The following is a 26,406-nucleotide window of genomic DNA, read 5'->3' on the forward strand; positions in this document are numbered from 1 at the left end:
GCCGCAGCTCCGGGACCCGGCGCCTCCGGCCCGGCCCGGCCCGGCCCCGGCTCGCCACCCCCCACGCCGCGCCGCGCCGCCCGCTCCGGGTCTCCGCAGTGGGGCCGGCGCGCCACTTACCCGCCGCGAAGGGATTTACGTAGCGGACCTCGTCACTGCTTACGGACGCGAGGAGGTGGGGACGACGAGCCCGACGGCCGCTCCGCAGCGGCGCTGCCGCTCAGCCCGCGCCGACCCCACGTCGCCCCCACGTCAGCGGTGATGCGGTAGTCGCGGCTCCCCGCCGAGCTCGGGCCGACGCTAGCGCCGCACTCCACCCAACCGCGTCCTCGAGCCCCGCCCCTTGTCCCCGCCCCCCCACGCCCGACACGCCTCCTCCCGGGACAGCCCTGGCGGGGGGCTGGGGGAAGGAAGAAAAATAGGCTCGAATTCTGCCCTCTGCCGGCAGGCTGCGGGAGTGCAGCGCTGACAATCTAACAATTAAATAGAACGGGGGTGGGAGGGGGTTGGAGGAGCTGCCGTGGGCGGGGCCTACGGGGTGGGAGGAGTTACGGCCCGGAGCAGGAGCCTGTAGGAGGAGCTAGCCCGCGGGTGGGTCGGAAGACCTGTACCCGGCCGGGGCCACAGAGTGTGAGGAGTGGGGAAACCTTAGAGGAAGAGCATTGCCCAGAGAAGGGCGGGAGATAGAGACATGGGCGGGGCGCGGGGGTCGGACTTGAGACCGGAAGCTTTCTCTACGCATGCGCCCGTGAACCAATTAGTTGTAAGTTACGGGAACGGCGTTCCGGGTGCTCTGCTGCTAGAGTGGCGCTTAAATATGGGACACACCCTGGAATATCACTCAGCCATAAAGAAAAACAGGGATGTGTCAGTTGCAAGAAAGTGCAGGGAGATGCCAGATGCCTCTCGTTTGCAGGACCTATATTGTACAGACACACACGCTTTTACCTAGGCAGACCTTGATTGTAACCATTTACCAGAAGGTGGAGGGAGAGGGAAGGAATGATGCACGGAGAAGGATACATTGCAAGTATATATGAAGATGGCAGAAGGGCTCACTGAGAGCTGTTGAGCAGTATAGGAATGGGGATATAGGGAAAAAGCAATAGAAGGAGTTACATTAAATATAAAATGGATCCGGGCGCCCGTGGCTCACACCTGTAATCCTAGTTACTCGGGAGACTGAGATCTGAGGATCGCGGTTCAAAGCCAGCCCAGAAAACCGGAAGTGGTGCTGTGGCTCAAGTGGTAGAGCGCTAACCTTGAGCTGAAGAGCTGAGGGACAGTGCCCAGGCCCAGAGTTCAAGACCCACGACCAACTATATATATATATATATATATATATATATATATATATACATACACACATACATATGCACATACAAAATACCACGATAAAACCCCTTCGTGCAATTACTAAGCACTGAAAAATACAAGAAAGTGAAACGGTCTGTTAAGGTTGAATAGCAGCTGGAGGGGGGGGTGAATGGAGGACGTGAATAAGGGTAATGATTGAAGCAGTTTGTATACATATATGAAAATACAACGATAAAATGATTGAAAGACCGGGATTAAGGGAGAGGAATAGAGGAGGCAAGTTTGATAGGGCACATGGTATATATGTATAGAGTGGTAGAGTGCTTGCCTTGCATGCATGAGGCCCTGGGTTCGATTCCTCAGCATCACATAACAGAAAAAGCCGGAAGTGACGCTGTGGTTCAAGTGGTAGAGCACTAGCCTTGAGCTGAAGAGCTGAGGACAGCGCCCAGGTCCCACAACCGGCAAAAAGAAAAAGAAAAAAAAGAAATTTCCTATTAAACCCCCTTTACCCCCTTCCCCTGCTTTAGACAACTAAAGCATTTAAGCTAAGGTCCCTTTTTTTTTTCGGGGGGGGGGTTCTGGTCGTGGGGCCTGAACTCTGGGCCTGGGCGCTGTCCCTCAGCTCTTCAGCTCAAGGCTAGCGCTCTACCACTTGAGCCACAGCACCACTTATGGCTTTTTTCTTTTTGCTTATGTGGTGCTGAGGAATCAAACCCAGGGCCTCATGCATGCAAGGCAAGTACTCTACCACTGAGCCACCTTCCCAGCCCCAGCCAAGGTCCCTTTTAAAAAGGGAATAGATTTTGAGGCTTTCTGCACAACCAGATGCATATAGTCAATATGCATATAGTCAATAATAATTCATTTTATATTTCACAGTAAATTTCAATTATCTCACCAGAAAAGAACAGAACCACCCAAAAAAATAAAGGTGACAGAAATGTTAACTAGCTTGATTTAATCATGCCACATTGTGTACACCTATCAAAGGATCATGCTGTGCCCCATAAATTATGTAATTATGATTTGTCAATCAAAAGTAATCTTTTTTAAGAAGAAAAATAAGAAAGTGCAAACTATGCCTCTTTTTTTCTATCAGTACCACATCATTTATGTGGAAGTGTTAAGAAATGCTCCATTTTGGAGATTAAGAAAGCACTAAGGCTGAAATACCCATATTTTAGCACCTACCACATATCATGGCCACTAATAAAAGAACAATAAAGCTTTCTTGTGTGACCTCAGCTTAAATGCAATCTTATCAGCAGGGCCAAGTTTCATACCCTCTTGAGAGAGGCATAAGACTTTTAAACTAGGAAGAATAATAATACCCACCTCCTAAGATTGTTATTTAAGCAATCAAGCCAGAAGCTGGGCACTGGCAACTCAAGCCTGTAATCCTAGCTACTGAGGAGGCTGAGATTTGAGGATCTAAGTTTTAAGCCAACCTGACTATGAAAGTCCGTGAGACTCTTCAACTCACCACCAACAAGCCTGGAGTAGAGCTGTGGCTCAAGTGGTAGAGCACTGGCCTTAAGCACAAAAGCTTAGGGTCAGTGTCCAGGCCCTGAGTTCAAGCCCCAGGACTGGTGGGCATGCAAGCACACACACACACACACACACACACACACACACACACACACACACACACACACACACACACACACACACACACACACACACACACACACACCAAAACTCTGTTTTCCTGGCAGCAGGCCTGTTTAGCAAATTAATCTGTAAGATAGGTGTCATTCCCTTCTTATAAAGAATGCGGCTTGTACCTCAGTCTCCTCTTTCCTATTTTTTAGAATTTTATTTTATTGTAAAGATGCTGTAGAGAGGGGTTACAGTTACAGAGTAAGGTAATGAGTACATTTCTTGTCGAGCATTGTTACCCTCTCCCTTGTTGTTCTCCTACTATCCTTCCCACTATCCCTCCCCATCCTCTTTCCTCTTGACTCCTCTTCCTATCCTTGAAAATGTGTTCACACTTAGTCTCCTGGAACTGCTTGCCACAGAAGTCACTTGGTCACACACATTACATTTTCAAATTCGCCCTTCTGTCTGCTCCTCCAGGTCTTACCATCCTCTTGCCACCAGTTTGCTCGACAGTAGAGGCCACTTGCCACAGTCACTCCTTCAACACTTACCACTTTTTATTTTTCTTTTTGCCTGTTCTGAGGCTTGAACTCAGGGCCTGGGCTCTGTCCCTGAGCTTCTCTGTGCTCAAGGATAGCCCTCTACACTTGAGCCACAGTGCCACTTCTGGCCTTTTCTGTTTATGTGGTACTGAGGAATTGAGCCCAGTGCTTAATGCATACTAAACAAGCACTCTACCACTAAGCCACATTCTCAGCCCTCACTTACCATTTCTTTCTTTTTCTTTCTTTTTTTTTTTTTGGTTGGTCATAGGGCTTGAATTCTGGGCTTGGGCGCTGTTCCTGGGCTCTTCAGCTCAAGGGGAGCACTCTACCGCCTGAGCCACAGCACCACTTCCAGTTTTCTAGTGGTTTTATTGGAGATAAGAGTCTCACAGACTTCCCTGCCAGGGCTGGCTTTGAACCTTGATCCTCAGATCTCAGCCTCCTGAGTAGCTAGGATTACAGGCTTGAGCCACTGGTGGCAGGCTATTTACCACTTCTTATTCCCTGACTCCTTAGCTTTTACTCACTCCCTTCGCTCTGATTACTACACCTGACCTCTTTTCTCACTCTTCATCTCCTTGAGCCACAGCACCACTTCCAGCTTTTTTCTTTTTGCTTATGTGGTGCTGAGGAATTGAACCCAGGGCCTCAAGCATGCAAGGCAAGCGCTCTACCACTGAGCCACCTCCCGAATCTTATTTCCATGGTCTGGTTTCCCTTATTGTATTGTTCCTAGTCACTGCAGATTAAGGAGCAGGCGGCAGGTTGCAACACTTATCAAATTCCTGAGATAAAACTCAGATTGACAAGTCTTCAAGTGTATATATATGTATATATGAAAAAAAGAAATTGAATTCATATGGCTTTGTATATAAACTGGGCTTTTTTTTTTTTTTTTTTTTTGCCTATCCTGGAGCTTGAACATAGGGCTTGGGCATTGTCCCTCAGATCTTCAGCTCAAGGAGAGTGCTCTACCACTTGAGCCACAAGGCCACTTCCAGTTTTCTGGTGGCTTATTGGAGATAAGAGTCTCACGAACTTTCCTGCCCAGGCTGACTTAGAACCATGGTCCTCAGACCTCAGCCTCCAGAGTAACTAAGATTACAGGCTGTGGATCTATAGTGAATCTAGAATTCACAAATATAAGGTCTGCTGGGCCATGGGGGCCCTGGCCTCCCCACCTCCTGCATAAGTCTCAACACAGTACCTACATTTCCTAGGAAACTGGCATACCTGGAAGCAGTCATGTCCCCCTCCTCCAAGGTCACATCCTGGGCCACCCCGTCACACCTCCCATCAGATGGGAGACTGTCCCAGGCCCTGAGGTTACATCAAGTGTGGCCACAACCCTTCCCATCCCTGGCCTAGATAAATCCTAGTCCTAGGATGGGTAGTCCCTTAGGCCATGTGCTCTCCAGCATGACTGGTGGGGCAGCAGTTCCGTAAATAAACTTATTTTTCTGCCTGAATACCATCTGGTGGTCTCTTCACCAGCTACCTAATTAAACATACCTATTTAATTTATCTTACAACAAAGACCTTAATTTGACTATCTCCTATTTTGTGGATTATATTGACATTAAGTAGGTATTTCATTTCCCTCAAACAAAAGGAAACATTTTAAAAATATTCTTTTATTATAAAGAATCACTGTACAGAGTGATTACAGTTACCTGAGTAAGGTAATGAGTACATTTCCTATTGAGCATTGTTACCCCCTCCTTTGTTTTCCCCCTACTGTTCCTTCACTCTAAACCTCCCCCTCCCCCAAGTTGTAAAGTTCATTTTCAACATAGTGTCTTGTAAAAAGGACCAGTGCTCAGGTTTTTTTTTTGTGTGTGTGGGTTGTAGATCTTGAACTGTGGGCCTGGGCACTGTCCCTCAGCTCTTCAGAGCTCAAGGCTAGTGCTCTACCACTTAGCCACAGAACCACGTCTTTTGCTTTTTCTGCTTATGTGGTGCTGAGGAATGGAACTCAGGGCCTCATGCTTACAAGGCAAGCACTCTACCACCAAGCTACCTTCCCAGCCCCAAAGGAAACATTTTTATAATAGAGTTGGGTAACTGGAAATTTCAGCCACTCCAACCCAAGCTGACATGACCATCTAAAATTCATTATTGATTTCTGTGTGAAGCCAAACATTAAAGGCACAGCTTTCCTCCTCCTGCAGCTACAAGGACCCATGTGGTTTCTACGCCTGGCAATGTGAAGATTCACTTGAGGACTTGTCAATCTGAGTTTTATCTCAGGAATTTGATAAGTGTTGCAATCTGCCGCCTACTCCTTAATCTGCAGTGACTAGGAACAATACAATAACGGAAACCAGACCATGGAAATAAGATTTGGGAGGTGGCTCAGTGGTAGAGTGCTTGCCTTGCATGCTTGAGGCCCTGGGTTCGATTCCTCAGCACCACAGAAGCAAAAAGAAAGTGGCTCAAGTGGTAGAGTGCTAGCCTTGAGCTGAAGAGCTGAGGGACAGTGCCCAGGCCCAGAGTTCACGCCCCACGACCAGACCCAAAAAAAAAAAAGACTTGGAGTACCAGGGTACCTGTAGCCTTTCACCGGCAACAGATCCCAAAGTTCCATTAACCAAGGTTTCTATTGGTCTTGTGCAAGGAAGTAAGGTACAAACTTCAACCCATAACAATATTTTTAAATAAACTTTATTATTATTTTTTTTTCCAGTCCTGAGCTTGAACTCAGAGCCTAGGCGCTGTCCCTGAGCTTCTTTTGCTCAAGGCTAGCACTTTACAACTATAGCCACAATGCCACTCTTGGCTTTTTCTGTTTATGTGGTACTGAAGAATCAAACCCAGGGCTTCATGCCTGCCAGGCAAGCACTTTACCACTAAGTCACATTCCCAGCCCAATGTGTGACAATATTTTGTATACAAGTGGTAGGTGACAAGTGACTACTTTATTCAGGGAAGGAAAGCTAAACAGTAAATGCCTACAATTTGCATAAACCTAGGTCTACCCTTAAACTCCCACACAGTTTAGAGTAGAATCTGAGTTGCCGCTAGTCATATTACAACATAAAACATCTTCTTTCTTTATTCTCTAGTTCAACAAATGCAATTTTTTTTTTTGATGAGACATCATGGGGCTTGAACTCAAGGTCTGGGCATTGTCCTTAAGCTCTTCAGCTCAAGGCTAATGCTCTACCACTTGAGCCACAGTGCCACTTCTGGCTTTCTGGTGGTGTATTGGAGATGAGAGTCTCACAGACTTTCCTCCCCCAGCCAGCTTTGAACTTTGATCCTCAGATCTTAGTCTCCTGAATAGCTAGGTTTACTGGCATGAGCCACCAGGGCTTTGCAAACAAACAGACATTTGTGTGTGAGAGAGACTGTCCAGGATATTAAAGGTTTTTTGCTTGTTTGTTTTTTTAATTTTGTCAGTCGAGGTGCTGGAACGCTGGGCCTGGGCACTGTCTGTCAGCTCTTCTTCTCAAAGCTATTGTTCTATCACTTGAGCCCCAGCACCACTTCCTGTTTTGGGTGGTTTGTTGGAGATAAGAGTCTTATAGACTTTCTTGCCTGGGCTGGCTTTGAACCTCAATCCTCTGATCGCAGCCTCCTGAGTAGTTAAGATTACAGTTGTGAGCCATTGGTGCCTGGCTAAGATTTTTTTTATTTTTATTTTTTTTGTCGGTCGTGGGCCTGAATTCTGGGCCTGGGCGCTGTCCCTCAGCGCTTCAGCTCAAGGCTAGCGCTCTACCACTTGAGCCATAGTGTCACTTCTGGCTTTTTCTGCTTATGTGGTGCTGAGGAATCAAACCCAGGGCCTCATGCATCCAAGGCAAGCACTCTACCACTGAGCCACCTCAAGTTTTTATTGTGAAAATACTGTACAGAAAAAAAAAAGAAAAAAGAAAATACTGTATAGAGAGGTTACATGAGCAAGGTAATGAGTACATTTCTTATCAAGCATTGTTGTCTCCTCCTTAGATTTTCCCCTATCATCCCTTCCCTCTCACCTACTCAACTATATTTCCCCCACTCCCCCCATCCACCCTAAGATATTTTTTAACAGTGGAAATAAGAACCATCATAAGCTGGGAGGCTGAGATTTGAGGATCACAGTTCAAAGCCAGCTGGGGCAGGAAAGAGCTCAAGGACAGCACCCAGGCCCAGAGTTTAAGCCCCAGGATTGACCAAAAAAAAAAAAAAAAAGAACCATCTTAATTTGTAGATTGTGACTTAAATATAGTTGACCTTAGTCAAGTAGGTTAAAAATGGTTCAGAGCTGGTTTTTGTGCACATGTCTGTTATTTCAGCACTTGCGTGGTTTCAAGTCTATCTTTTTTTGTTGTTGTTGTTGGTCATGGGGCCTGAGCTCTGGGCAAGGGCGCTGAACCTGAACTCTTCAGCTCAAGGCTAGTACTCTACCACTGAGCCACAGCACCACTTCCAGCTTTTTCTGTTTATGTGGTGCTGAGGAATCAAACCCAGGGCCTCATGCATGCAAAGCAAGCACTCTAGCACTGAGCCATCTTCCCAGCCCCTCAAGTCTATCTTACCCACACAGTGAGACATGATTTCTTAAAAAAAAAAAAAAAAGAAAGAAAAGAAAAAGAAAAAAAAAGAAAAGTTTAAGAGTGTCTTACTGTTTTATAAGGAAACGTTCTTCTGTAGAACATTGCTAATAATGGCCTTTTTTGTTTTTCAGAGCTGAGGCCCAAACTCAGGCCCTTGTACATGCCAGGCTTGCTCTTCCACTGAGCTATACCCCAACACCTCAATAATGGCCTCTTGAGCTGGGGTGTTCCTTAGTAGTAGAGCTTCAGCAACCCAAAGAAATAAAAGTTTCTTATAGCTAACTGCTACAGTTGATTGTTTAGTTTTTTGAGTTAGGGTCTTGGGTGTGTAGTATAAGCTGTCTTAGAATTTATAATCTTCCTTTTTCCTGAGTAATCTCAAACTTCTGAGTAGCTAGCTAGATGTGAGCTACCAGCACCCTGCTGTAATATTTTCATATATGCATACAAAGTACTTTGCCCATATTTTTCCTCATTTACCCTCCCCATTAGTCTTCTGCTGGTACTCACCCCCATATAGCCCGTTTCACTTTGCTGAACACACCCATTATTTCTTTGGATGTATGCATGTCTTGGGTCTTGAATTCAAGGCTTGAATTCATTGTCCCTTAGCTCTTTGTAAGGTATATTAAATAGGTAGGTTTCATTAGCTAACCCATGAAGAGAACACCACGCACAATTCAGGCAGGAAAAGAAGTTTATTTACCGAACTGCTGCCCCCACCATGCATGGTGGAGAAGCATGGCTGAAAAGGAAAGCGGGTAGGAGGCTGGGGGGGGGGGGGGAGGCGGACGGGAGGGAAGGTTGGGGGGGAAGTGGGGGGGGGAGGATAGGGGGGACCCCCACCTCTGGGCCAGGACTTATCTAGGCTAGGGACAAGAAGAGGTGTGGCCAGGTGGGGGAAAGGTGTGGCCACACTGGATCTGGATGTGACTTCAGGGTCTGGGACAGATCTGATCAGATAGGGGGCATGTGACCAGAGGTGGCCCAGCAGGAGGTGAAGGTGACTGCTTCCAAATCTGCCAGTTACCTAAGTAACAGATACTGGGTGGAAACTTAGCCAAGAGGGAGGGAGGTGTCCCTGTGCCCACCGAACACTTTTCAGCTCAAGGCTAGTACTCTACCACTTGAGCAGCTGTGCCACTTCCAGGTTTTTCTATTTATGTGGTGCTGAGGAATTGAACCCAGGGCCTCATGCCTGCAAGGCAAGCACTCTACCACTGAGCCACCTTCCCAGCCCCTGTCCTTGAGCTTTTGTACTCAAGGCTAGTACTCTACCACTTGAGCCACAGCTCCACTTTCAGCTTTTTTGGTAGTTAATTGGTTATGAGTCTCACAGATTTTCCTGCCCAGACTCACTTCGAATGTTGATCCTCAGATCTCAGCCTCCCAAGTAGCTAAGATTAGAGTGAGAGACCAGTGCTGAGCTAGTTAAAGCTTTTTATTTTTATTTTTGCTAGTCCTGGGGCTTGAACTCAGGGTGCTAGCACTCAACCAATTGAGCCACAATACCATTTCTGGCTTTTTTTGTTTATGTAGTACTGAGGAATTGAACCAGTGCTTCATGCATGCTAGGCTGGCATTCTACAACTAAACCACATTCCCAACCCTACTTAAAGCTTTTTGATAGTTAATTGGAGATAAAAGTCTCAAAGAGGGGCTGGGAAGGTGGCTCAGTGGTAGAGCGCTTGCCTTGCATGCCTGAGGCCCTGGGTTCGATTCCTCAGCACCACATAAGCAAAAAGAAAAAAGCCAGAAGTGGCGCTGTGGCTCAAGTGGTAGAGTGCTAGCCTTGAGCTGAAGAGCTCAGGGACAGCGCCCAGGCCCAAGGTTCAGGCCCCACGACTGGACCAAAAAAAAAAAAATTTTTTTTTTAAAGTCTCAAAGAGAGCCTGGTGATGGTGGCTCCCAACTTTAATGCTAGCTACTCAGGAAGCTGAGATCTGAGGATCTTGGTTCAAAGCCAGTTCTAGCAGGAAAATCTGTGAGATGCTTACCTCCAATTAACCAGTCAAAATCCGGAAGGGAGCTATGGCTCAAAGTGGTAGAGTGCTAGTTTTCCTTGAGCAAAAGATCTCAGGGATAGTACCTAGGCCCGGAGTTAAAGCCCCACAACTGAAGAAGAAGAAAAAAAACAAAGTCTTAGGGATTTTCCTTTGAATTTCAATGTCATACATTAATTCTTGCAATCCAATGTTCAGATTTGCTCTCTGTACCAAATTATAAGAAATGATGAATGTATAATCTGTCTCAAACAGTAACAGCTATGGATTTTTCTTTAAAATAAGCTCTTTTAAGTCAAACACTGGTGGCTCACACCTGTAATCCTAGCTACTTCAGACTTTGAGGTTCAAAGCTAGAACAGGCAGGAAAGCCTCTGAAAATTTTACCTCCAATTAACTACTAAAAAGTCAGATGTAAGCTGTGAGCAAAAACAGTTCAGGGAAATCCCCCAGCCCTGAGTTCAAGCCCCAGGAATGGAACATACACACAAAAAATTAAGTAAACTGGGGCTGGGAAGGTGGCTCAGTGGTATAGAGTGCTTGCCTTGCATGCATGAGGCCCTGGGTTCGATTCCTCAGCACCACATAAGCAAAAACTAATGTGGTGCTGTGGCTCAAGTGGTAGAGCACTAGCCTTGAGCTGAAGAGCTGAGGGACAACGCCCAGGCCCAGAGTTCAGGACCCATGACCGGACCTCCCCCCCCCAAAAAAGTAAGTAAACAAACAAATAAATAAATACATTAAGCTCATTCAGATGCTGAGAGCTCTGTAATCCTAATACTCCGGGCCATGAGACTGAGGATCACTGTTCAAAGCCATGCCAGGTTGTAAAGTCCATGAGACTATTATCTCCAATTAATTACCAAAAAGCCAACTGTTGAGCTGTGGCTCAAGTGAAAGAATGTTAGTTTTGAGCAAAAAAGGCTCAGGAACAGTACCCAGACTCCTAGTCTAAAGCCCAAGACTGTCACAAACAAACATAGATAAATAAAAAGCTAATTTAAAGCTGAGTGTGGGTGGCTCCTATAATATATAATCCTAGCTACTAAGGAGGCTGAGATCTGAGGATCATGGTTCAAAGCCAACTTGGGCAGGAAAGTTCATGAGCCTCTTTTTTTTTTTTTTTTTTCTCCTCCAGGAGACTCTCTACTTATCTCTAATAAACCACCAGAAAATCAGAAGTGGCACTGTGGCTCAAATAGTAGAGGACTTGCCTTGAGCTGAAGTGCACAGGGACAATGCCCAAGCATAGCTTTGAATTATGTGACTGCAAAGAAAGGTAAAAGATCCATGAGTCATTTCTTTTTATTAAAGAAATAAGAGAATATTTTTTCAGTTGTGGGGCTTGAACTCTGGAGGAGTGCTCTACCACTCAAGCCACTGTACCACTTGTGGCTTTTTCTGTTTAAGTGGTGCTGAGAATGGAACCCAGGACCTCATGTGTGTGAGGCAAGCACTCCACCACCGAGCCACCTTCCCAGCCCCTAAAGATAATATTTTTAAAATGGCTTTCAAATGAAATCATCAAGGAGAAGCAAAGAGAGAATCTGTAGTCTAGGTCCAGCTACCTTCCCAGCCCCAGGCAAGGGTTTTTGGTGGTAAGGTCCACTCAAAGCAATGGTAACCTTCAGGATTCCTTTCCTCAGATATGTCCTTTTATTCTTTGTTTTTATTCACTCTTGAAGAATTCCCAGATTTTTTTTTTTTTTGCCATTTTCAAGAAAGGAGATTTAGATAGCTTCTCTTTTATCTTTTAATATTGTAATTTAACATTAGAAAGAAGGTTTGGAGGCTGGGATCCTGGCTCAGTGGTAGAGTGCTTGCCTTGCATGCATGAGGCCCTGGGTTCAATTCCTCAGCACCACATAAGCAGAAAAAGCCAGAAGTGGGGCTATGGCTCAAGTGGTAGAGCACTAGCCTTGAGCTGAAGAGCTCAGGGACAGTGCCCAGGCCCAGAGTTCAGATGCCATGACAAAAAAAAGAAAGAAAGAAAGAAAGAAAGAAAGACAGGTCAGTGAGAGAGAAATTTATCGACTTTTTCAGTTTACTCCTGGTAACGTGTGTGTGTGTGTGTGTGTGTGTGTGTGTGTGTGTGTGTGTGTGTGTGTGTGTGTGTGTGTGTGTGTGTGTGTGTGTGAATTGTGGGGCCTGAGCACTGTCCCTGAGCTCCTCAGCTCAAGGCCAGCGCCCTACCATTTGAGCCACAGCGCTACTTCTGGTTTGCTGGTGGTTATTGGAGAAAAGTCTGAAGGACTTTCCTGCCTGTGCTGGCTTTGAACCGTGATCCTCAGATCTGTCTCCTGAGAAGGTAGGATTACAGGTGTGAGCCACCAGCGCCCTGCTTCCTTTTCAGTGTGGCTCTTTTGGTATTTGTTAAAACAACAATGACAACAAGGGTTGGGAATGTGGCTTAGTGGTAGAGTGCTTGCTTAGCATTCATGAAGTCCTGGGTTTGATTCCTCAGTACCACATAAACAGAAAAAGCTGGAAGTGGCTCTGTGGCTTAAGTGGTAGAGCAGTAGCCTTGAGCACAAGGAGACTTAAGGACAGAGCCTAGGCCCTGAGTTCAAGCCCCAGGACTGGCAAAAAACAACAACAACAAAAACTATGCTATTCATTAGGCACATCAAATTGTAATACCTGTACATTGGAATTTATATCTAATCTTGAATTATAAAGGGGACTATTTAAAACCAATTAAGGTGGGTGCGGTTGCCCACAACTGTAATTCTCACCACTGAAGAGGCTGAGATCTGATGATCATGGTTCAAAGCCAATCCACGCAGGAAAGTCCAAGAGACCCTACCTCCAATTAAACACCAAAAAAGCCAGAAGTGGAGCTGTGGCTAGCCTTGAGCAAAAACCTTAGGGAGCTAGAATGCTAGCCTTGAGCAAAAAACCTCAGAGACAGCACCCAGCCCTGAGTTCAAGCCCCAAGACTGCCAAACATAAAGAAAACAGAATATATTACTAACTTAAGCCATAGAGCTTGCAATCATTAATGGCTCAATCTAGTGGCCTTAGACACTTAATTTTATTTTGACCACAGCTGTTTATTCCTCAACTTTTTTTTTTTGCCAGTCCTGGGGCCTGGATATTGTCCCAGAGCTTCTTTTGCTGAATGCTAGCACTCTACCACTTGAACCACATCTGGCTTTTTCTGTTTATATGGGGAAGTGAACCCAGGGCTTTCATGCATGCTAGGCCAGCCTTCTACCTCTAAACCACATTCCAGCCTTGGTATTTAAATTTTTAATTCATACCTTTTATCTCAGCTATTCTGGAGGTGGATTGAAGCTATAGGCCAGCCCAAAGAGAAAGTGACACTTGGGTATGCTGGAGTGAGCCTGTAAGGTCAAGCCTGAAGGTCAAGGAGACCAGCCCTGGCAGCTAAGCAAGACCCTATCTGAAAAATAACTAAAACATAAAGGACTGGGGATGGGGGATGGGTTGAAGGGCTTGACTCCTGCCTAATAAATTTGATTCCAAGTCCAGTAATATTGCACCAAAGACTTTTTAATAAACCCCACCCAATACATTTTAACATTAATCCCATCTTCCATCTTCTTTTTTGTTGTTGTTGTTGGTCATGGGTCTTGAACTCAGGGTCTGGGTGCTATCCCTCAGTTTTTCTGTGCAAGGCTAGTGCTCTTTTATTTTGAGCCACAGCACCACTTCCTGTTTTTTGGAGGTTAATTGGAGATAAGAGTCTCATGGACTTTTCCTGAGGCTGGCTTCAAAATTTGATTCTCAGGGGCTGGGAAGGTGGCTCAGTGGTAGAGCACTTGACTTGCATGCCTGAGGCCCTGGGTTCGATTCCTCAGCACCACATAAGCAAAAAGAAAAAAGCCAGAAGTGGCGCTGTGGCTCAAGTGGTAGTGCTAGCCTTGAGCTAAAGAGCTGAGGGACAGTGCTCAGACCCAGAGTTCAGGCCCCACGACCGGACCAAAAAACAAAACAAAACAAAACAAAACAAAAAACCAACAAAATTTGATTCTCAGATCTCAGCCTCCTGTGTAGCTAGGATTTGTTGTGGGGAAAAGAGTCCACCACTCAATGACAGCCTCATGTAAAAAGATGACTTTATTGGGGAAGTGGATAGCTGACTGGCCAGCAACGCAGCACAGCCGCAGAGTAGCACAGATGCAGAGCTGAAACTGCGACCCCGAATGGCCCACAAGCTAGGGTTTTTAAAGGCAAAATCCACGTGGTCAAGCCTGGTCACATGCAGGTAACCAATGGGTTCGCAACACACACAAAGGATTGCATAGTCATGTTAGGCCACACACAGGTGGCCAATGGAGTTATAGTCTGTCTTATAGTAGTTGCTTAAACTATCCCATCATTTTGGTTTGAATTGGCACATGTTGGCAGGCAAAAGGCAGGGTTTACAGTAAGCTGGTGTTATTGCCAGTTGAGCAAGATTACAACCTATCTGCTTTATTGGTCAGTCTTTTAACTGAACAATCAAGGATGGGTTAGGTTGTTAAGGAGAGGGGGATCAGATGCATTTTTTTATTCTGGGAACTAGGCCCATCGGAGCCAAGACATGACCCTGTGATTAAGGTTGTTTTTCTAGTTTGAACATTGTTTAAAGGTTTTTAGTCTCCACCTTCAAAAATGGAGTCTAAAATCCCTAAAACAAGCAAAGCTCAAAATGGAATCAATCAGCTTGGGCCCCATCTCAGGGTCCACTTCAGATTGCAGGCTTGAGCCACCAGTGCCTGGCTTGTGGTTTTGTTGTTGTTGGTTGTGGGGCTTGAACTCAGGAACTCAGCCTGGGTGCTCTTCTCAGCTCTTCAGCTTAAGGTTAGTGCTCTACCACTTGAGCTACAGCGCCACTTCCGGTTTTCTAGTGGTTAATTGGAGATTAGAGTCTCACAGACTTTCCAGCATGGGCTGGCTTTGAACCCCGATCTTCAGATCTCAGCCTCTTGAGTAGCTGAGACCCTCAGATCTCAGCCTGCTGAGTAGGTAAGAGTCACGGGCTCCTGGCCTGGGGAGAGTATTTTTAAAAGGCCTTGAAAAGATTGGCAGTTTAGCAAAGAAGGTTGGGAGGGAAATACTCCACAGACAAGTTGACATGGAAAGGTTGGCAATATGAAAGGCAATTAAAGAACAAAGCGAGGCATTGTGAAACTGTGTGAGGAGGTGAGGAGTGGATGGATGAATTTTCTTCGGCTCCCTTTAAACTCTTAAGGGGGGGGGGGCTGACAGCCTCTGACTGAGAAGCTAAGGGCTGTTGATGGGTTGAGTTAGTCAGGGCTGTGGAGAAATTCCTTTCTTGACAATACGAATATGTCCCAGCCTTTGTCTCAAGACAATCCACGGGGCAAGCAATCTGTCAGAAGGGAAAGTACTTTGTCTACACGTTTCCGATCATTTGCAAAGCCGCTGGAAGTATGTGTGCACCAGGAGCTTTGTGGTGTCCTAGAGATCCTCCTAGGTCTGACCCGACTCGAGGTCAAATGCTTCTTAGGGCAGACTCCCGTACGAGGAGTTGTTATTAATGTTTCCAAACTCGGCGGGTACTGTGTCTCCACGGTGCCTCACTGCCTAACGAGCCCGGCCAGGAATCACTTCGATTATTGATTTCCAAGGCTTCAGCACTTGCAGGAAGCTGGGCCTTCTGCGCTTGCCGTAACGTGGACTCTACCACTGCCTTCCGGTGGGGGGATTCGGAAGCGGCGGAAGGAGACCAGAGGCTGTGGGGTGGGCAGGCCGGGAACCCGGGAGGATCGCCGCTCGACAGATCTCGTCCCCGGCCGGCCCGTCTCCCCGCGTCCCTCCCGCCGCCCTCCCCGCCCGGCAGGGCGGCCTCGGCCTCGGCTCGGCGGCGCCGTCCCCGTGGACGCGGGTGAGTGTCGGCGTGCGAGGCCCGGCTGCGTGCGGGGCCCCGGCCGCGCTCCGCGCCCCGGCCGCGCTCCGCACCCCCGCGTTTTCGGGCTCGGTGGCGGCGGCCGGCCGGGAGGCGGCCTCAGCTCGCAGTAATGGCAGCGCTGTGAGCGGGGGAACGCGAGCTGACAGCCGCCGCCGCCCACCTTCCGCGCCGGGCTCCGTCCTGCTCGCCCGCGGGCGGCCTCCCCTCCCCGGCCCCTGCCCCGCGTCCTGCCTCCGCAGAAGGTAACCCCGCCGGGCCGCGGGGCCGGGCTGCGGGCGCTGGGGAACTTCCCGGGAAGGGGCGGCGGGGATGGGCGGAGGAGAGGAGCTGGGGGCGCCGGGGGCGGAAGGGAGGAGGATTACCGGGGGTGGGGGTGGGGGGAGGCCGCCAAAGATGGTCTCCTGTCATTGACCTCGGCTCCCCGGAGCGCTGACCCCGAGACCGGCTCCCCCGCGGGACCGGGACTGGACCTCGGGCCTCCGGGGCCGGGTCGTGGCCGACCCTGCCTCGGCCCCATTTTCCTCCAAAGCCGGGGAGGTGAGAGTGCGTGCGCTCTCCCGCTCCGGCTCCCGCTCGCGTCTGCTCGCGCGGACGCCGAGGTCTGTGCGGGGCGAGGGCGGTGGCAAGCCCACGCATCCCCTCCACGAGTATTTTCACTTTTGTTTCCGCAGACAGGTGAAGATGGATAGCTTTGGGGAGGAGTATCTCATTCTGAGAGCCTCTGCACTTACTTACGGTCCCTGAAACCAGAGCCTGCCCTCCTGCCACCACTTGCTCCCCACTCTAGGTTCTGGACTGTTCCCTCCCCTTACCTTCTCGGGGAGAAAGACATCTGTCGATTTGCACGCAGTCACTGGCGAAGTTCCTTTCCCTTCCCTCCTCTCCCCGAGGTTACAAATTCCCAGTTGAATGGCAGGCCCCTGGAAGTTTACATTTGGAGTTGAGGTAGCAATTGTGAACAATCGCGTGTAGACGCTCGACATTTTGGTGTAAAGATCTTTGCACTGTACCTGCCCCCCCAAGCTTGCTTGACACACTAAAATACGGGACATCGTCACTTGCTCTAGACAGATAAGAATCAGCTTATTAGATATCATCATGTGCCTTGCCCCTATGAGCAGTACTTGGGAGACCCTTCCAAAGGAGTCAGAGGTGAAAGAACCAAAGTGTTTCGTGTTGCCTGTTCGTGTGCGTGTGCGTGCGTTGTCTTTTGCAGGTGCCATTTATGAGTGGCGGGAACATTTTCTACACTGTACAGTTTTTTTGGTATATTTTCTACAGTGCACATGTTTTTTTGTTTGAAAGTACTGGAGATTGAACTCAAACCCTGAGGATTGCTAAAGTGTTATACCGCATGAGCCACGCCTCTAGTCTGTTTTACCTCATTTCTCACCCTCTTTGGTGATTTCTATGTTCAGTAAATATGAAGGTCTTGTAGTCATTCGAATTACAGCAATATGTCATGAAATTTCTGCATTCTTAGTGAATTAATTTTGATTGGGGAGGAGACACACGATAATTATAAAAAATAATTTGAGAATAGGGCTGGGAAGTTGGTTCAGTAGAGTGCTTGCCTCGCATGCATGAGGCCCTAGGCTCTGTTCCTCAGCACCACATAAATAGAAAAAGCCGAAAGTGGCGCTGTGGTTCAGGTAGTAGAGCATTAGTCTTGAGCTGAAGAGCTGAGAGACAGCGCCCAGGCCCAGAGTTCAGGCCCCACGACCGACCAAAGAAAACAAAACAAAAATTGTGAATAAATGTAATGAAGGAAATGAAGAATGGTTGTAGTGATTAGGAGATTATTTCAGGGAAGGTCTGACTTTTGAGGCCTTTGAGCTGATATTTGCAAATGGAGAAGGACCAAGCCTGTGGAAGTTCAAAAGGAAATATTCCTGTGTGAAGAAAAAGCAACTGAACAAGCCCCGTAGTAATGTCAGTCTTGGGTGTAGCAAACTGAAAGCCAACTGTCTTGAGGTAGACTGGCCCTAGTGAAGAGAAGTGTAGGTCATAATTGGGTGCCAGATCAGGTGAGACCTGTTCCAAGGAGTTTAGATTTTACATTGAAAACACTTGTTATTTTCCTTTGAAAGTTGTGAGTAAATGATTGTGTGGTAGAGAGGAGAAAGGCAGTGAGATGAGTGGCAAGAGTGGCCTTGGAGTGTAACAAGGTTTGGAGTTAAAGCTTTTTATTGACCTTGTCACAGTTTGGATAAAAAAATGCATTTGGACCAGGTGCTGGTGGCTCATGCCTATAATCCTAACTACTTAGGAGGCTGAGATCTGAGGATCACAGTTTGAAGCCAGCCTGGGCAGAAAAGTCCCTGTGAAGCTTATCAGTTAACCCTCAAAACCGGCTCAAAGTGCTAGAGTACTAGCCTGGAGCAGAAAAGCTCAAGGACAGTGCTCAGCCCTTGATTTCAAGTCCTACCACCTACCAGAAAAAAAGTGCATTTGGTAGGGATGGACTGCCTTGGGATGGGCTGAAGATCCTATGCACAGGGATGAGGAATTACTGAGGGAAGCAGGTTATATGTTTCTGGCTTTGGATTGGGCATGTTAAGTTGGATCTTAGTCCTTCAAGGGGAGGTGAGAAGTAGACAGCTAACTGTACAGGTTGAATTTTGTGGAGTGGTTAAGAATTAATTTGCTTGCTTGCTCGCTTACTCAGGCAAGTGTGGAGATACTGAAAAATAGAAATCTCTGCCTTTATTCCTAGTGGGGAGAAAAAGATGGAGATATGGAATCATCATCAGCATTTATCTGTTGGTACAATGTGCTGTATTATTATTATTATTATTTTTTGGTCGGTCGTGGGGCCTGAACTCTGAGCCTGGGCACTGACCCTGAGCTCTTCAACTCAAGGAGAGCGCTCTACCACTTGAGCCACAGCACCAGTTTCGGTTTTCTGGTGGTTAATTGGAGATAAGGGTCTCATGGACTTTCCTGCCTAGGCTGGCTTTGAACTGCGATCCTCAGACCTCAGTCTCCTGAGTAGCTAGGATTACAGGTGTGACCCACCGGTGCTGGGTTATGTGCTATATTTTTTTGAATAAAAATATTCATATCAATCTGGGGTGACTCTTGCCTGTAATCCTAGTTACTCAGGAGGCTGAGATTTGAGGAAAGTGTATTAGGCTTTTATTTCCAGTTATCTGCCAGAAAGCTGGAGGTGGAGCTATGGCTCAAGTGGTAGAGTGTTGGCCTTGAGCAAAAATGTTTGGGACAGTGTCCAGGCCCTGAATTCAAGCCTCCAGGACTAGTGCACACATAATCACATTTAACATTTAAAATGTTCATTAAGGGTTAGCATTCAAGTGACCCCTACTTTTTCTGAGTCCTCATCACCTAGTTTTCCTTGGAGCAAAAACAAGCCCAGCTGTTCCTTTCCTATCATTCCAAAGGTTTTTGCTTATAGGTATAAGCAGATGTGTGTATATTACTCTCATTTTGCAAAAATGGTAACATTCTTTACCTGCTTTGAAACTTTGTATTTTTTTTTCTTTTTTTTTTTGTGGTTGTGGGGCTTGAACTTTGGGCTTGGGGTGCTGTCCATGCACTCTTCAGCTCAAGGTGAGTGCTCTACCACTTGAGCCACAGCACCACTTCTGGTTTTCTACTGGTTTATTGGAGATCAAAGACTCACGGAGTTTCCTGCCCGGGCTGGCTTTGAACCGTGGTTCTCAGATCTCAGCTTACTCAGTAGCTAGGATTACAGGCAAGAGCCACTGGTGCCCGGCAAAACTTTGTATTTTTTAGAGTATTCATACTTAAAAGTTATGAAACATGCTGGGTGCCTGTGCTTTATCCCTGTAATCCTAGCTACTACAAGAGTCTGAGATCTGAGGGTCTGGGCTTAAAGCTAAATGGAACAGGCAAATCCTAGGACTCCAGTTAACTAGCAAAACAACCAGGAGTAGAGTCAAGGCTTAAGCGGTAGAGAATGACAGTTGTGAGTGAAAAAGCTCAGCAGTTTGAGGCCTTGTTCAAGCCCCATACCACTACACAAAAGATGAGAACACTTAGAGAAGATAGGAAAATGAGAACCACAGAGTACTATACCATTTTCTAATGGGTACCTTTGAGACTTTGGCCTATAGATGTGAAATGTTTAAGGAGTATCGTTGTTATTGAACTTTTCACATTTTTCACTGGACAACCTCATCTGCCATTTCTTTGTGTTAAATTGTGATTCTTATTTGCCAGGTGCTGGTGCCTCATACCTGTAATCCTAGCAATTTAAAAGACCTGCGGATTTGGCTCAAAGCCAGCATGGACAGTAGAGTTTGAGACTCCAATTGCCCATCAAAATGCTTGAAGTGGAGCTATGGCTCAAGTGCTAGAGTGCTAGCCTTCAGCACAAAAGTTCAGAGAGGACTCAGACCCTGAGTTCAAGCCCCTGGACCAGCAAGTCCCCTCTCCCCCTCCCTTTTTTTTTTTTTTCCAGTTATGTATGTGACTAAAGTTATTTAAAATTCATGATGGGATTAGTTCTTAATATTATGGATCTTAGTATCTAACTTTTTATTTTTATTTTTATATTTTTTTTGGGTCCGGTCGTGGAGTCTGAACTCTGGGCCTGGGCGCTGTTCCTCAGCTCTTCAGCTCAAGGCTAGCGCTCTACCACTTGAGCCATAGCACCACTTGCAACTTTTTTTTTTCTGCTTATGTGGTGCTGAGGAATGGAACCCAGGGCCTCATGCATGCAAGGCAAGAGCTCTACCACTGAGCCACCTTCTCAGCCCCTAACTTTTTAGATACTAAGTTAGATGGCTAACTTTTTATTTGTTTTTGTGGTACTGGTGATTTAAGTGAAGGCCTTGTACTAAGGCAAGCACTCTGCCTCTTGAGCCATATTCCCATCCCATAGGACTGGCTAATGTAAATCTTGGAAAAGTATGCTAGAATTTGGAATGTTAGGAGATTTCTAACAAGTTGTTGATACTTTGAGATCTATGACTTAATCATCTCTTAATAGTCAGCTAACTATATATCTGTTCGAACCCCCAGTACCACAAATAAACACCAGCAAGCAAGCAAGGGATTCACGATAATCTGCCTGGCTTTAGACTTTAACATTGCAATGGTACTTTTTTTTTTTTTTTTTAAAGAATATGTAGACTCATCTGATTACATAGTTTTATATTTGTCTTGTAACTGGAAAAGGTTTACTGGTGGATATTAGAACACTTGTAATTTTTTTGCTTCTTCAGAGATTTAACACAATGAGCAGTGCTGAGATTATGTTTTTAGCTCTCCAACATTTTCTTACTACATGTTATTTGAGTCATTTGGAGGAAGGCAGGTGGAGAATTTTCTGAATTGCTTTAAGTTTTATTTCCAACTCTTAAATCAAGACTCATTGTGCTTTCTAATAATTTTATAATATTGGCTGGCATTTAGACTTTTAGTCAGTTGTTTTTAGCCAGATGCTTCCATTAAATTGTTTGTACCAGTTGTTATCTGTTATTTGCTATTGTTGTTTGATAACTTTGTGTGTGTGTGTGTTGGTGTGCCAGTGCTGGATCTTGAACTCTCTCTTGCTCTGCTTTTTTGCTCATGTTTGTTTGAGCCATGCCTCCAGTTCTGGCTTTTTGGAGATAAGAGTCTCTTTGATTAATTTGCCTAGCTGGCTTTGAAACCTCACTCTCAGCTTCCTGAGTAGCTAAGATTTTAGGCCTGAGCCACTGGCATCCAGCTAAATTTGATTTTTGTTGTTAATTTTTGTATTGCTTTTTTATGGGCAAGGTTTAAGCAGGTTGGAGAAATATCCTTGTTATATGTAGTAGTAACAAGGGTAACTCACTCCTGCAATCCCAGCTACTCGGGAGGCTGAGATCTGAGGATAGAGGTTCATAGCCAGCCCAGACAGAAAAGTCCTGGAATTTTTTTTTTTTTTTTTTTTTGGGTCCAGTCGTGGGGCCTGAACTCTGGGCCTGGGCGCTGTCCCTCAGCTCTTCAGCTCTAGGTGAGCACTCTACCACTTGAGCCACAACTCCACTTCCGGCTTTTTTCTTTTTTGCTTATGTGGTGCTGAGGAATCGAACCCAGCGCCTCAGGTATGCAAGGCAAGCGCTCTACCACTGAGCCACCTTCCCAGCACCTGTCCTGGAAATTTTTTTTTCTTCTTTTTTTGTGTGAAAATACTGTACAGAGGAGTTACAATTACATGGGCAAGATAATGAGTACATTTCTTATCAAGCATTGTACCTCCTCCTTTGTTTCCCCTTCCCATCCCTTCCCATCCTCCCCTCCGCCCCCCCCAATCCTCCCCGCCCCCCCCACCAAAGTTGTAAAGTGGTTTTCAACATAATGACTTGTACATCTCATTGTTGCAATGGGTCCACCTGTATCCCTATTTAAACGATTTGTTTTTCCCCTTCCCCTCCACAAATTATACCGACATGAAATACAGTGAAAGCAGGGGTTATACTGTGGGGGAGGGTGTCCTGGAAAATTTTTAACCAGCAAAAAGCTGAACTGGAGGCATGGCTCAAATGGTGGAATGCTGTCCTGAACAAAAGAGTGGAGCAAGAAAAGTGGGTCCAGGGTTCAAGCTCCTGTGCCATCAAACACATACACATTTAGTAGTATTTTTGGAGGTATAGTAGATACCCATGACAGTGTTTAAGACTACATGTGAAATGAGTGTAATGTGTTAAACTCTGAAGTATACAGCTATGTTTGAAGATTTTTTTTTTTTTTTTTTTTTTTTTGCCAGTCATGGGGCCTGAGCTCTGGGCCTGGGCGCTATCCCTCAGCTCTTCAACTCAAGGCTAACACTCCACCACTTGAGTGAGCCACAGCGCCACTCCAGGATTTTCTGCTTATGTGGTGCTGAGGAATCGATCCCAGGGCCTCATGCATGTAAGGCAAGCACTCTACCACTGAGCCACCTTCCTAGCCCTATTTGAAGATTTTAATAAAAAGATTTTTCATATTTTGATATTATACATGATGCTGCTGTTATTCAATTAAATATGTGCAGGATGTTACATCAAGCAGGTTGACAGTTTATCATTTTTGTTCTCAGCTTTAAGCTTCTTGAAAGATCTCCAAACCTGCTAGAAGATATTAGAATATACTAAAATATTTAATAAGTATTAACCCAGTAAGTGGTCTTTTTTAGTTTTTTAAAAATAGCACATCTTGTACAAAGGTGTTTTATTATGACATAAATGCATGATATACATGTGCTTTGATCAAATTCAGCCCCTCTTAAGCCTTTATCCTATTTAGTGTAGGTTGCTTGTCTCTTTTTTTGGAGGGGGTGGGAGGGATCAGGTTTATCATAGGGCGCTGTCCGTGAGCTCTTTTTGCTCAAGGCTAATATTTTACCATTGAGCCACAGCTCTGCTTCTGGTTTTCTGGTGGGTTTTGGAGGTAAGTGTCTCACAGACTTTTCCTGCCTGGACTGGCTTTGAACTGTGATCCTCATATCTCAGCTTCCTAAGGAGCTAGGATTACAGGTGTGAGCTGCCAGTGCCTGGTTTGCTTGTCAAGGAATGAAGGATTTAACCTAATGTTTTGTGATTTAGGTTTCTCCTCAGTAAGACACTGGTGCCTGACTTAAAAATAATTAAAAAATTTAGAAATACTTTTAGACTACAGAAAAATTATGTAAGAAAGCCAGGTACCAGTGGCTCATGCCTGTAATCCTAGCTACTCAGGAGACTGAGATCTGAGGATCACAGTTCCAAGCCAGCCCAGGCAGAAAAGTCCCCATGAGACACTTTTTTTTTTTTTTTTTTTTGTCGGTTTTGTCGGTCGTGGGGCCTGAACTCTGGGCCTGGGCGCTGTCCCTCAGCTCTTCAGATGTAGACTAGCACTCTACCATTTGAGCCTCAGCTCCACTTGCAGCTTTTTCTGATTATGTGGTGCTGAGAAATCGAACCCAGGGCCTCATGCTTGCAAGGCAAGCACTCTACCACTTAGCCACCTTCCCAGCCCCACTTTTTTTTTTAATTTAATTTTTTTTAATTGTCAGGGTGATGTACAGAGGGATTACAGTTACATAAGTAAGGTAATAAGTATATTTCTTGTCTAACTTGTTTCCCCCTCCCTCATTTTTCTCCCAGTTCCCCCTCACCCCCGCCCCGCAAATTATACAGATAATTTCCAACATATTGTCTTGTGAGTATTGCTGATGCATTGGTTCCTCCCTTGTCCTTTTATTGTTTCCCTTCCCTAATTCAGATAAATATATATGGAATACTCAGGGTATCAAAATCAAATACAGGGACAACGGGATAAACTATAGGGGAGAGAACACACAAAAGAAACAAATCACGTAGTATATTCAAAACAGCAACAACAAAGGAAAACCTCTTGTGTCCATGTCTGGGACTTCATTTCACTTAGCATCATCTTATATAGTCATATGTACGTAGCTGTTGAGCTGTTCTGCTCATCTGCTAAGATTATTTTAGAAGTAAGACTTCTTTGAAGAGGAAATAAGAATGAATGGCCAATAGACACGTGAAGAAATGCTCAACTTCTCTGGCCATAAAAGAAATGCAAATCAAAACAACATTGAGATTTCACCTCATCCCAGTTAGAATGGCTATAATCAAGAAATCTAATAACAATAGATGCTGGAGGGCATGTGGCCAAAAGGGAACTACTGCTTTGTTGGTGGGAGTGTAAACTTGTTCAACCACTTTGGAAAGTGGTGTGGAGGTTCCTCCAAAGACTCCATATAGAGCTCCCCTATGACCCAGCAATCCCACTTCTGGGTATTTACCTAAATGACCACAAACAAGGCCATATGAAAGCTACCAGTACAACTATGTTTATTGCAGCATTATTCACCATCGCTAAAATATGGAACCAACCCAGATGCCCCTCAGTAGATGAATGGATCAAGAAAATGTGGTATATATACAATGAAATTCAATGCTTCCATCAGAAAGAATGACACTGCCCTATTTGTAAGGAAATGGAAAGACTTGGTAAAAATTCATATTAAGTGAAGTAAGCCAGACCCAAAGAAACATAGGTCCTGTGAGACTCCTATTTCCAATTAACCACTCAAAAACTGGAAGTGGCATTAACCCTGAACAAAATTGCTCAGGGACAGTGCCTAGGCCCTGAGTTCAAGCCCCATAGCAGCCAAAAAAAGGAAAAAGAATCTTAAAAAGTAGAAAGCTTGGTATACCCTTTACTTAACATTTCATATTGTCAGTGATTTATATCACCAGAGCAGAATGATCAAAACCAGGAAAATATGTTGGTTCATCCTGGTAATTAAACTTCACAGCTTGTCTGAATTTCACTAGTTTGTTTATTAATGGGTTTTTTTGGGGGAAGGGGGTCAGTCATGGGGCCTGAACTCTGGGCCCGGGCGCTGTCCCTCAGCTCTTCAGTTGAAAGCTAGCGCTCTACCACTTGAGCTCCAGTGCCACTTCTACCTTTTTCTGCTTATGTGGTACTGAGGAATCGAACCCAGGGTCTCGTGTATGGGAGGCAAGCACGCTACCACTGAGCCACCTTTATTAATGTTTTTATTAATAAGCCACCCTTATTAATGTTTTGTTTCAAGATTCAACCCAGAATCTGACTTTACATTCAATTGTGTTTCTTTTTTCATTTCTGATCTGTTTTTTTTTCCACTGAAATATTTTTTGACATTTTACACTGTGATATATGTGTTCAGTTATTTTGTAGAATGTTTCAATTGAGTTTGACTGATACTTTTCCCTTTAGATAGAAGTTACGAATCTTTCACAAAAAATTACTATTGTGTGTCATATGCAGTACAGAATGTCAATATATATAGACTTTGAGAGATGATGCTTTTGTTAAGGTAGTATCTACCACATTGTCTTCCTGTGTTGTCCACAGTGTCCTTGAGCTTATGAGTTTAAGGAACTCTGTATCAGCCTCTGAGTACCTGGGACTACTCATTTGTAATAGATACTTCGAGATTCTTTGAAACTGTAGCTATTCCAATCTCAAATTTTGGCTCACTGATTTCAGCATTTTTTGGTTGATTTTTACTTGGAACAATTACTATAGTAATGTTTGGCTAAATAGTGTTATTGTGTTTTCCTCATTGCTGTGTGCCTTTATTAATTGAGATTCATATATAAAGTAGATAGCTGTATGGCAGAGCTGGCCTGCCACGCGTGGTGGTGTGTACTTATAATCACAGTCCCAGCTGCTCCGGAGGCTGAAGCAGGAGAATTGCTTGAGCCCGGAAGTTCATTTGAAGCCAGGATCGCCAACCCAGTAAGACTGTGTTGCATTACATTTATTTTTGCCAGTTTTAAGCTATGAACATTTATGGCTTTTACACTCATACTGTCACTGTTCTCCCTCAAAAGATTTCAGATTTGGCCTTCAAGTTGTGTTGTTTTCAGTACTGGAATGGAACAGACTTTTGAATTTGTTAGGCAGGTACTGTTCCTAGCCCCACCTTGGCTCTTGATCCTTTCAGCACACTCTTCTTGTTAGAAAGACACTTCGATTTCTGGTATCATAAGGCATTCTAGAATTCGTTTGTTTTTTCTGTTCTC

The 26,406-nt window shown here is 45.4% G+C and overlaps 2 protein-coding genes across 11 annotated transcripts in view; one reads left to right on the plus strand and one right to left on the minus strand.

Annotated features, from left to right (window-relative positions):
* The window catches only part of Crem (cAMP responsive element modulator), a 94,140-nt gene extending 93,875 nt beyond the window's left edge, over positions 1-265 (minus strand). For 2 of the 7 annotated variants that reach the window (XM_069990644.1, XM_069990636.1), the window contains exon 1: positions 121-265. The gene's annotated coding sequence lies outside the window, so the exon portion shown is untranslated. The remainder of the gene's footprint in view (positions 1-120) is intronic. The other 5 variants (XM_069990649.1, XM_069990637.1, XM_069990645.1 and 2 more) reach the window with 5 other exon arrangements.
* A 14,701-nt stretch (positions 266-14,966) lies between these two features.
* The window catches only part of Cul2 (cullin 2), a 120,608-nt gene continuing 109,168 nt past the window's right edge, over positions 14,967-26,406 (plus strand). Inside the window, exon 1 of one of the 4 annotated variants that reach the window (XM_069990652.1) lies at positions 14,967-14,985. The gene's annotated coding sequence lies outside the window, so the exon portion shown is untranslated. Of the gene's footprint in view, positions 14,986-15,579; positions 15,869-15,981; positions 16,135-26,406 lie in introns of those variants that run through there. The other 3 variants (XM_069990654.1, XM_069990651.1, XM_069990650.1) reach the window with 3 other exon arrangements.

Source organism: Dipodomys merriami, unplaced genomic scaffold, assembly GCF_024711535.1.
Source record: "Dipodomys merriami isolate MVZ:Mamm:240054 unplaced genomic scaffold, mDipMer1.0.p SCAF_4, whole genome shotgun sequence".
In the NCBI taxonomy this organism is placed as follows: Eukaryota; Metazoa; Chordata; class Mammalia; order Rodentia; family Heteromyidae; genus Dipodomys; species Dipodomys merriami.